Here is an 8759-nt window from a genome sequence, read left to right on the forward strand (position 1 = left end):
AGGATAGATTATAGAATAGGATAGAGGATAGGATAAGATAGAGGATAGGATAGGATTGAGGATAGGATAGGATAGAGGAAAGGATAGGATAGAGGAAAGGATAGGATAGAGGATTGGATAGGTTATTGGATAGGATAGAGGATAGGATAGGATAGAGGATAGTATAGGATAGAGGATAGGATAGGATAGAGGATAGTATAGGATAGAGGATAGGATAGGATAGAGGATAGTATAGGATAGAGAATAGGAGACGATAGAGGATAGGATAGGGGATTGGATAGGATAGAGGACAGGAGACGATAGAGGATAGGATAGGATTGAGGATAGGATAGGATAGAGGAAAGGATAGGATGGAGGATCGGATAGGTGATTGGATAGGATAGAGGATAGGATAGGATAGAGGATTGTATAGGATAGAGGATAGGATAGAGGATAGGATAGGGGATTGGATAGGATAACGTATAGGATACGATAGAGGATAGGATAGGATAGAGGATAGGATAGGATAGAGGATAGGATAGGATAGAGGATAGGATAGGATAGAGGATAGGATAGGATAGAGGATAGGATAGGATAGAGGATAGGATAGGATAGAGGATAGGATAGGATAGAGGATAGGATAGGATAGAGGATAGGATAGGATAGAGGATAGGATAGGATAGAGGATAGGATAGAGGATAGGATAGGATAGAGGATAGGATAGGATAGAGGATAGGATAGGAATGAGGATAGGATAGGAATGAGGATAATATAGGATGGAGGATAGGATCGGATGGTATATAGAATAGGATAGAGGATAGGATAGGTTAAAGGATAGGATAGGATAGAGGATAGGATAGGATAGAGGATAGGATAGGATAGAGGATATGATAGAGGATAGGATAGGGTAGAGGGTAGGATTGGATAGAGGATAGGATAGGATAGAGGATAGGATAGGATAGAGTATAGGATAGGATAGAGGATAGGATAGAGGATAGGATAGGATAGAGGATAGGATCGGATAGAGGATAGGATAGGATAGAGGATAGGATAGGATAGAGGATAGGATAGGATAGAGGATAGGATAGAGGATAGGATAGAGGATAGGATAGGATAGAGGATAGGATAGGATAGAGGATAGGATAGGATAGAGGATAGGATACGATAGGATACAGGATAGGATAGGATAGAGGGTAGGATAGGATAGAGGATAGTATAGGATAGAGGATAGGATAGGATAGAGGAAAGGATACTATGGAGGATCGGATAGGTGATTGGATAGGATAGAGGATAGGATAGGATAGAGGATTGTATAGGATAGAGGATAGGATAGAGGATAGGATAGGGGATTGGATAGGATAAGGTATAGGATACGATAGAGGATAGGATCGGATAGAGGATAGGATAGGATAGAGGATAGGATAGGATAGAGGATAGGATAGGATAGAGGATAGGATAGGATAGAGGATAGGATAGGATAGAGGATAGGATAGGATAGAGGATAGGATAGGATAGAGGATAGGATAGGATAGAGGATAGGATAGGATAGAGGAAAGGATAGGATAGAGGATTGGATAGGTGATTGGATAGGATAGAGGATAGGATAAGATAGAGGAGAGTATAGGATAGAGGATAGATAGGATAGAGGTTAGTATAGGATAGAGGATAGGATAGGATAGAGTATAGAATAGGATAGAGGATAGGATAGGATAGAGGATAGGATAGGATTGAGGATAGGATAGGATAGAGGAAAGGATAGGATGGAGGATCGGATAGGTGATTGGATAGGATAGAGGATAGGATAGGATAGAGGATTGTATAGGATAGAGGATAGGATAGAGGATAGGATAGGGGATTGGATAGGATAAGGTATAGGATACGATAGAGGATAGGATCGGATAGAGGATAGGATAGGATAGAGGATAGGATAGGATAGAGGATAGGATAGGATAGAGGATAGGATAGGATAGAGGATAGGATAGGATAGAGGATAGGATAGGATAGAGGATAGGATAGGATAGAGGATAGGATAGGATAGAGGATAGGATAGGATAGAGGATAGGATAGGATAGAGGATAGGATAGGATAGAGGATAGGATAGGAATGAGGATAGGATAGGAATGAGGATAATATAGGATGGAGGATAGGATAAGATAGAGGCTCGGATAGGATCGGATGGTATATAGAATAGGATAGAGGATAGGATAGGTTAGAGGATAGGATAGGATAGAGGATAGGATAGGATAGAGGATAGGATAGAGGATAGGATAGGATCGAGTATAGAATAGGATAGAGGATAGGATAGGATAGAGGATAGGATAGGATTGAGGATAGGATAGGATAGAGTAAAGGATAGGATAGAGGATCGGATAGGTGATTGGATACGATAGATGATAGGATAGGATAGAGGATAGGATAGGGGATTGGATAGGATAGAGGATAGGATAGGGTAGAGGATAGGATCGGATAGAGTATAGGATAGGGGATTGGATAGGATAGAGTATAGGATACGATAGAGGATAGGATCGGATAGGGGAAAGCATAGGGGATTGGATAGGATAGAGGATAGGATAGGATATAGGATAGGATAGGATAGATTATAGGATAGGATAGAGGATAGGATAGGGTAGAGGATAGGATAGGATAGATAATAGGATAGGATCGAGTATAGAATAGGATAGAGGATAGGATAGGATAGAGGATAGGATAGGATTGAGGATAGGATAGGATAGAGTAAAGGATAGGATAGAGGATCGGATACGTGATTGGATAGGATACAGGATAGGATAGGATAGAGGATAGGATAGGATAGAGGATAGGATAGGATAGAGGATAGGATAGGATAGAGGATAGGATAGGATAGAGGATAGGATAGAGGATAGGATAGGATAGAGGATAGGATAGGATAGAGGATAGGATAGGAATGAGGATAGGATAGGAATGAGGATAATATAGGATGGAGGATAGGATCGGATGGTATATAGAATAGGATAGAGGATAGGATAGGTTAAAGGATAGGATAGGATAGAGGATAGGATAGGATAGAGGATAGGATAGGATAGAGGATATGATAGAGGATAGGATAGGGTAGAGGGTAGGATTGGATAGAGGATAGGATAGGATAGAGGATAGGATAGGATAGAGTATAGGATAGGATAGAGGATAGGATAGAGGATAGGATAGGATAGAGGATAGGATCGGATAGAGGATAGGATAGGATAGAGGATAGGATAGGATAGAGGATAGGATAGGATAGAGGATAGGATAGAGGATAGGATAGGATAGAGGATAGGATAGGATAGAGGATAGGATAGGATAGAGGATAGGATACGATAGGATACAGGATAGGATAGGATAGAGGGTAGGATAGGATAGAGGATAGTATAGGATAGAGGATAGGATAGGATAGAGGATAGGATAGGATAGAGGATAGGATAGGATAGAGGGAAGGGTAGGATTGAGGATAGGATAGGATAGAGGAAAGGATAGGATAGAGGATTGGATAGGTGATTGGATAGGATAGAGGATAGGATAAGATAGAGGAGAGTATAGGATAGAGGATAGATAGGATAGAGGTTAGTATAGGATAGAGGATAGGATAGGATAGAGTATAGAATAGGATAGAGGATAGGATAGGATAGAGGATAGGATAGGATTGAGGATAGGATAGGATAGAGGAAAGGATAGGATGGAGGATCGGATAGGTGATTGGATAGGATAGAGGATAGGATAGGATAGAGGATTGTATAGGATAGAGGATAGGATAGAGGATAGGATAGGGGATTGGATAGGATAAGGTATAGGATACGATAGAGGATAGGATCGGATAGAGGATAGGATAGGATAGAGGATAGGATAGGATAGAGGATAGGATAGGATAGAGGATAGGATAGGATAGAGGATAGGATAGGATAGAGGATAGGATAGGATAGAGGATAGGATAGGATAGAGGATAGGATAGGATAGAGGATAGGATAGGAATGAGGATAATATAGGATGGAGGATAGGATAAGATAGAGGCTCGGATTGGATCGGATGGTATATAGAATAGGATAGAGGATAGGATAGGTTAGAGGATAGGATAGGATAGAGGATAGGATAGGATAGAGGATAGGATAGGATCGAGTATAGAATAGGATAGAGGATAGGATAGGATAGAGGATAGGATAGGATTGAGGATAGGATAGGATAGAGTAAAGGATAGGATAGAGGATCGGATAGGTGATTGGATACGATAGATGATAGGATAGGATAGAGGATAGGATAGGGGATTGGATAGGATAGAGGATAGGATAGGGTAGAGGATAGGATCGGATAGAGTATAGGATAGGGGATTGGATAGGATAGAGTATAGGATAGGATATAGGATAGGATAGGATAGATTATAGGATAGGATAGAGGATAGAATAGGGTAGAGGATAGGATAGGATAGATAATAGGATAGGATCGAGTATAGAATAGGATAGAGGATAGGATAGGATAGAGGATAGGATAGGATTGAGGATAGGATAGGATAGAGTAAAGGATAGGATAGAGGATCGGATACGTGATTGGATAGGATACAGGATAGGATAGGATAGAGGATAGGATAGGATAGAGGATAGGATAGGATAGAGGATAGGATAGGATAGAGGATAGCATAGGATAGAGGATTGGATAGGATAGGGGATATTATAGGATAGAGGATAGGACAGGGGATTGGATAGGATAGAGGATAGTATAGGATAGAGGATAGGTTAGGATAGAGGATACGAAATTATAGAGGATAGGATAGGATAGAGGATAGCATCGGATAGCGGATAGGATAGAGGATTGGATAGGATAGAGGATAGAATAGGATAGAGGATAGGATACGATCGGATAGAGCATAGGATAGGGGATATGATAGGATAGAGGGTAGGATAGGATAGCGGATAGGATAGCATATAGGATTGGAAAGGATAGGGGATAGGATAGGATAAAGGGTCGGATAGGATAGAGGATAGAATAGGATAGAGGATAGGATAGGATAACGGATCGGATAGGATATAGGATTGGATACGATAGAGGATAGAATAGGATAGAGGATAGGATATCATAACGGATCGGATAGGATATAGGATTGGATAGGATAGAGGATAGGATACGATAGAGGATAGGATAGGATAGAGGATAGGATAGGGGATTGGATAGGATAGAGGATAGGATAGGATATAGGATAGGATAGGATAGATTATAGGATAGGATAGAGGATAGGATAGGATAGAGGATAGGATAGGATAGATAATAGGATAGGATCGAGTATAGAATAGGATAGAGGATAGGATAGGATAGAGGATAGGATAGGATTGAGGATAGGATAGGATAGAGTAAAGGATAGGATAGAGGATCGGATAGGTGATTGGATAGGATAGAGGATAGGATAGGATAGAGGATAGGATAGGATAGAAGATAGGATAGGATAGAGGATAGGATACGATAGATGATAGGATAGGATAGAGGATAGGATAGGGGATTGGATAGGATAGAGGATAGGATAGGGTAGAGGATAGGATCGGATAGAGTATAGGATAGGATAGAGGATAGGATAGGATAGAGTATAGGATAGGATAGAGGATAGGATATTATAGAGGATAGGATAGGATAGAGGATAGGATAGGATAGAGGATAGGATAGGATAGAGGATAGGATAGGATAGACTATAGGATAGAGGATAGGATAGGGGATTGTATAGGATAGAGGACAGGAGACGATAGAGGATAGGATAGGATAGAGGATAGGATAGCATACAGTATAGGATAGGATAGAGGATAGGATAGGATAGAGGATAGGATAGGATAGATTATAGAATAGGATAGAGGATAGGATAAGATAGAGGATAGGATAGGATTGAGGATAGGATAGGATAGAGGAAAGGATAGGATAGAGGATTGGATAGGTTATTGGATAGGATAGAGGATAGGATAGGATAGAGGATAGTATAGGATAGAGGATAGGATAGGATAGAGGATAGTACAGGATAGAGGATAGCTTAGGATAGAGGATAGGATAGGGGATTGGATAGGATAGAGTATAGTATACGATAGAGGATAGGATCGGATAGAGGATAGGATAGGGGATTGAATAGGATAGACAATTGGAGACGATAGAGGATAGGATAGGGGATTGTATAGGATAGAGAATAGGAGACGATAGAGAATAGGATAGGGGATTGTATAGGATAGAGGACAGGAGACGATAGAGGATAGGATAGGATAGAGGATAGGATAATATAGAGCATAGGATATGATAGAGGATAGGATAGGATAGAGGATAGCATAGGATAGAGGATAGGATACGATAGAGGATAGGATAGGATAGAGTATAGAATAGGATAGAGGATAGGATAGGATAGAGGATAGGATAGGATTGAGGATAGGATAGGATAGAGGAAAGGATAGGATGGAGGATCGGATAGGTGATTGGATAGGATAGAGGATAGGATAGGATAGAGGATTGTATAGGATAGAGGATAGGATAGAGGATAGGATAGGGGATTGGATAGGATAAGGTATAGGATACGATAGAGGATAGGATCGGATAGAGGATAGGATAGGATAGAGGATAGGATAGGATAGGATAGAGGATAGGATAGAGGATAGGATAGGATGGAGGATGTTATAGGATAGGAGATAGGATAGGATAGCGGATAGGTTAGGATGGAGTATAGGATACGAATGAGGATAGGATAGGGATGAGGATAGGATAGGGGATTGGATAGGATAGAGGATAGGAGACGAAAGAGGATAGGATTGGATAGAGAATAGGATAGAGGATAGGATAGGATAGAGGATAGGATAGGATAGAGGATAGGATAGGATAGAGGATAGGATAGGATAGAGGATAGGATAGGATAGAGGATAGGATAGGATAGAGGATAGGATAGGATAGAGGATAGGATAGGATAAAGGATAGGATAGGATAGAGGATAGGAAAGGATAGAGGATAGGATAGGATAGAGGATAGGATAGGATAGAGGTTAGGATAGGATAGAGGATAGGATAGGATAGAGGATAGGTCGGGATGGAGGATGGGATAGAGGATTGGTTAGGATAGAGGATATAATACGATGGAGGATAGGACACGATAGAGGATAGGATAGGATAGAGGATAGGGTAGGATAGAGGATACGATAGGATAGAGGATAGGATAGAGAATAGGATAGAGGATTGGATAGGATAGGATAAGATAGAGGATAGGGTAGAGGATTGGATAGGATAGGATAAGATAGAGGATAAGATAGGGGATTGGATAGGATAAGGGATAGGATCGGATAGAGGATAAGATAGGGGATTGGATAGGATAGAGTATAGGATACGATAGAGGATCGGATAGGATAGAGGATAGGATAGGGGATTGGATAGGATAGAGGATAGGAGACGATAGAGGATAGGATTGGATAGAGAATAGGATAGAGGAAAGGATAGGATGGAGGATCGGATAGGTGATTGGATAGGATAGAGGATAGGATAGGATTGAGGATAGGATAGGTTAGAGGCTCGGATATTATAGAGGATAGGATATAATACAAGATATGATAGGATAGATGATATTATAGGATAGAGGACGGGATAGGATAGAGGATACGATCTTATGGAGTATAGGATAGGATAGTGGAAAGTATAGGGAAGTGGAAAGGATAGGATAGAGGATAGGATAGGGGATTGGATAGGATAGAGGATAGGAGGCGAAAAAGGATAGGATTGGATAGAGAATAGGATAGAGGATAGGATAGAGGATATTATAGGATAGAGGATAGGATAGGATAGCGGATAGGATAGGATGGAGTATAGGATATAATTGAGGATAGGATAGGCTTGAGGATAGGATAGGATAGAGGATAGGATAGGATAGAGGATAGGATAGGATAGAGGATAGGATAGGATAGATTATAGGGTAGGATAGAGGATAGGATAGGATTCAGGATAGGATAGGATTGGATAGAGAATAGGATAGGATAGAGGATAGGATAGGATAGAGGATAGGATAGGATTGAGGTTAGGATAGGATTGCGGATAGGATAGGATATAGGATAGGATAGGAAAGAGGATAGGATAGGATAGAGGGTAGGATGGGATAGAGGATAGGATAGGATAGAGGATAGGATAGGATAGAGGATAGGATAGGATAGAGGATAGGATAGGATAGAGGATAGGATAGGATAAAGGATAGGATAGGATAGAGGATAGGAAAGGATAGAGGATAGGATAGGATAGAGGATAGGATAGGATAGAGGTTAGGATAGGATGGATGATAGGATAGGATAGAGGATAGGTCGGGATGGAGGATGGGATAGAGGATTGGTTAGGATAGAGGATATAATACGATGGAGGATAGGACACGATAGAGGATAGGATAGGATAGAGGATAGGGTAGGATAGAGGATACGATAGGATAGAGGATAGGATAGAGAATAGGATAGAGGATTGGATAGGATAGGATAAGATAGAGGATAGGATAGAGGATTGGATAGGATAGGATAAGATAGAGGATAAGATAGGGGATTGGATAGGGGATTGGATAGGATAGAGGATAGGAGGCGAAAGAGGATAGGATTGCATAGAGAATAGGATAGAGGGTAGGATAGAGGATAGGATAGGATAGCGGATAGGATAGGATATAGGATGGGATAGGATAGAGGATAGGATACGATAGAGGATAGGGTAGGATTCAGGATAGGATAGGATAGAGGATAGGATATAGGATTGGATAGGATAGAGGACAGGGTAGGATAGGATAGAGGATAGGATAGAGGATAGGAT

The sequence above is a fragment of the Halictus rubicundus genome, unplaced genomic scaffold (genome assembly GCF_050948215.1).
Source record: "Halictus rubicundus isolate RS-2024b unplaced genomic scaffold, iyHalRubi1_principal scaffold0050, whole genome shotgun sequence".
In the NCBI taxonomy this organism is placed as follows: Eukaryota; Metazoa; Arthropoda; class Insecta; order Hymenoptera; family Halictidae; genus Halictus; species Halictus rubicundus.